Raw genomic sequence first — 4,656 nt, 5'->3', positions numbered from 1 at the left:
AATATTTGGACCCATTTTTATTTTGGGCCTTTGGCCCATTTAAGTCACCTGCACCTGTCCTAGTCTAACACAAAATAGAATGTTTTTTCTTTGGGTCTTAAGCCCAATTTTTTCATCTGTCCTAACATGTCCTAAACTTTTAACATAAATAATAATAATAATTAAATAGGCTTAGGCCCAATAAATGAAAAAATACAAAAAATTTTCTTTAAAGAAGAGTGAGCCTCTTTAAGCCCAATCTTTCCAATTTCTCGATATGTTGCTTCTTTCAACTTCGAGACCTGTTCGTCGGTTTAATGGCTGGCCGACTCGGAAAGGCGAAATTTAGGCCTTTATGGCTCTCCCAAAATGCAAAGGGAAGGAGGGGTTCGTAGTAAACTCGAATAGATTTCACATGTAGCAAGAACAAATAAGATACATAAGTAATACTCATAATAATTCGTAAGGAGAAATGAAGCAATAAGACGCTTTCGGTACAATAACTTCAAGAAGAAAATAAAAAATAAAAAAATGTAACAACATGCCAAACACACGATTTAGCTAGGATATCCACACATGCTCCTTCTACTTAGTATTCCAATCTTACGGTAAATTGAAATTATGACCAATGTACTCAATCCAACAATAACTTCAAATTTTTACACTAGAAAGCTAATATTACTACACTTCTCATAATGAACAAATTGATAATGACCAACTTCTCTTTTTATGATAGAAGAAGAGAACCCAACAAAACACAACATAACATAGAGGACATATAAGTATTGCCGACCATTAGGACAAAATCAAATGCAAGAGAAAAGATTTCGATTAAATTAACCATGAAGACCCATTTAGTGATGAATATATATCCTTTGGCATATTTAATAATAATAAATAAAAAATGAACAACAAAGTGATCAAGTACTTTAGCAAGAGAATTAGAAATAAGCATGGTCATACTACAAAAAATCATTAAGTAGTGTTACTGATTTTGACATCAAGGCTTCCGAAGCTATGGCCAAATATATATATATATATATATATATATTTATCTTTTTCAATCCAAACAAGAACTAAACCAACTATTTTTAACCAAACCAAACATTAGACGTCAGGTAACATTCGTGGACAATGACCGGAAACATATAATTGCTAACTTACGAAACACATGGAGAGTTATACCAAGAATACATGATTAGCTCAAACCAAAATGAAAGTCACATTCACATGTAACATTAAAGACCCACAGATTGCCAATATGCTTTCTATCACGAAAAATGGATATAGAGAAATAGAAATGTGACCATATTAAAGAACTGAAATTTCCAGATTTTTCGACCATTAAACAGTACCAAAACAATCCAAGTTAAACTCAGGCGTAAAGAAGATGGCGAAATTCCAATCTCGTTTTTAAACCAAGACAACGAGTGACTAATAATACGAGGGACGAGCAGAAGAGATTAATAGATTTGCAAGCATGCTTTCAAAAGAATACAAATTCTTAAACTCAACTTGCATTCAAGGAAACTAAACGCATTCGACATCTTCTAAACACGCAGCAAAAACAGGGACCCTATTTCGACAAATATGGGCGGAGTAGTATCAAAGTGATCAACAAGCAAACTGGCAAAAATCGGAACGAGTACAACTTAGCCCGAAGTCTTGATGAGCACCATAAATAGAGGAGACTAGATTAAACATGCGATAAATCATTTTATTTTTGAAAACGAGATACAAACATATCAGTTTCAGAAAATATTATCATGAAGAGGAAGATTCAAGCTTGACCAAATCGGACAAAATTAGTTCACCAACAACAACGACTATTTTATGACTCAATATTCATTAGAATCGGAATAAAAAAGGCTAGGAATCGTTTACCTCTTCTTGAGCAGCGAAACAGAAACGGGACGAACATGCACTACGATCCTTACTCCACAAACTCGAATACGCACAATGAACAAAAATTTCGGGCAGAAGCTCGGACTCAAAATACTGAAACTAGTTCTTTTTTCTTGAAGTGTATTTCGTATGTATTTTAGATATTTTTACTTGAGTTATTCTAGGTATTTTCACTAAAAAATCCCCCCTTACAAATGAGAAGAAGAGACATATATATATGGGGAAATTCTACGATTTACGATTTTTTGGGGGTAATGGGGGGAAATTCGGATAGCGAGTAGGGGCAGAAATAGAATTCTCCTCCAAATTCAAAATTCAAAATCCTTTTCAAGGAATAGGGAGCAACTGGGTTCGGTATGAAATTTTCTCCAAAATCCCAGAAAATTCGGACTAGGCAGCAGGGCTGCTGCGTATAGTTGCTGTTGACATTTTTGGACTGCTGCTACTTTGACGTTTCTGGTTTTTACTGAAGAAGAAGGAGACGCAGGTAGGGTCGTTCGGCTACTGTTGTTGTTGTCGATTCTGCTGCTGCTATCGTTGAAATTGAAAGGGCAAAAAGGGATGGGGCCGGGTCAGGGGAATTGGGTCGATTTGGTGTTGTTTCTGTTGTATTGTTATTGATTTATTTGGGCTGGGGCAAAGGAGGTGTTAAAGAGATGGGTCTGGGAATTGTTGGGCTGGCAGCTTTGGTATTGTTATTGTTGTACGTATGCATTGTATGTTAGGAATTGTTTGACTGAAATGAGAAAGGTACGGGCTGCTGGAAATTAAAGAAATGGGGCCCTAAACTAAAGTCTTTGGTGGGTTTAAAGTAAGATATAACTAAGTGAATTAACAACTTAGCCAAATCGAATTTAATTTGCAAATTCGGCTAAAACTTAAATAGGACGAATTAGTATAATTAATTAATGAGCTTCTTAATTTTAACAAAATAAAATAATTAACTCAATAAACTAATGACTCAAAATATAAACTACTAATTTAGACAAAATTAATTAAAATACTCACTAAAATTAAAAAAAAAATTGTGATGATTTTCGAAATGTTTATAAAATATACTAATTATATACAAAATTATATAAAACATATATGTTAATTTAAAATTACAAAAAAGTGAAAAAACTATTTAAAATAACTTGCAAACTATAATTATTATCATATATACATACATATATATATATATATATATATATATTGAAACTTTATAAAACTAATTATTTTAAATCGTTTGAAATTGAAGAAGCTTGAAATGATTAATTTATATTGTGGAGGTACAAAATTGGGTGTCAACACACCATTTTTTACTTCAATAAATTTTTATATCTCTAACATTTTATAAAAATGAAAATTCAACTCACTTTTTCATCTACTCCGAATCTCTAGAGTCCAAGATAGTGGTCCTAATTAATCAAATCTTTCATCCAACTAATTCAACAATTTTTCCACATTTTTTTTACATTTCGTTCGATTTTCTTCCTTAGACAATTTCAGATACACATTAAATGGGTCATGAACATTCGAGATCAGATTCATCCCTTGAAGATTCCGCCGACTACTCAAACTAATCCCGGATGAGAAGATCAATTTGTAACACCAATTTGAGAAACCTCTCTCTCTTCCCCATTCTTTATTCTTTCTTCTTTCTCCTTCTAAAGTTTTCATGATTAATTTATAATTTGAGTTTTTGATTTTGATTCTTCATGGATTTTAGGAGAACATGTAGGATTCTTCTTTTAAAATGTAGAAGAAATTGTTTTGTTTTAGTTTCTTTTATTAAGTTTGAAATTATTTTTTAAATATACAATTACTTTGATTTTGTTACTCTTGAATCCATCACTTTAAAAAAAATTAATTAATGGGCATGTTTTTTTTTAAAAAGAAAGTTAATTTGTTAGATATATTCTAAATAAGTTTATTGAAAAATTATTTATTCATTAAATGCATTTTTTGTTGATAATTTTTATTCCAAACATCCATTGAAAAACTTCAACAATGATAATGGTGAAAAATGTATAATTGTATAGATAAATAAGAAGAAAGAAAGTGAAAGAAAAAAAAAATTAGAAAAAAAACGAAAATTAATAAATAGGCAACTCACTCTCTCAAAGAGAGTGAAATACACTCTCCATGCCAACTCAGCACTCAAGGGGTTATTTATTCTATTTTAAAGTAGTTCAGGGGGGTAATAGGACTCCTGCGGAGAATAGGTGTGTAGTTGGAAATTCGGTAATAGATTGGGGGGTCATTTGGCCATTTTCTCAAACTTTGTTCTTGAAATATTATACTATGTTAAGAAACAAAAAAAAAAAGGTGAAGAATTATCAATATTGAAAAAAATCATAAAATAAAAGAACATGAAATAATAAAAAAAAAAGACGAAAGATTTTTAGAAATAAACGTGAAATACCACAATTATTCTAAGGAGAAAATGTGGCTATTGTGTTTGAAGGGGAAAAATATATGTTTTTAAAAAATATTCTTCTATCTTTTTTTTTTTTTAAATAAAAGAAAACATTGTTTATTTAATGCAAATATTTTTGAAGATTATTATTTTATCACATTAAATATAAATATAAATGTTTCATGATCTACAAATACCAAAATTATTCCAAGGAGAAAATGTGGCTATTGTGTTTGAAGGGGAAAAATATATGTTTTTTTAAAAGGGAAAATGCATAAGTACTCCTCAACCTATGCCCAAAATCCCTGAGACACACCTAATATTTATTAAGGTCCTATTACCCCCCCCCCCCCAATTTTTTTTTTAATTAA

Source organism: Solanum tuberosum, unplaced genomic scaffold (assembly GCF_000226075.1).
Source record: "Solanum tuberosum cultivar DM 1-3 516 R44 unplaced genomic scaffold, SolTub_3.0 scf00213, whole genome shotgun sequence".
In the NCBI taxonomy this organism is placed as follows: domain Eukaryota; kingdom Viridiplantae; phylum Streptophyta; class Magnoliopsida; order Solanales; family Solanaceae; genus Solanum; species Solanum tuberosum.
This window is presented reverse-complemented; position numbering follows the sequence as displayed.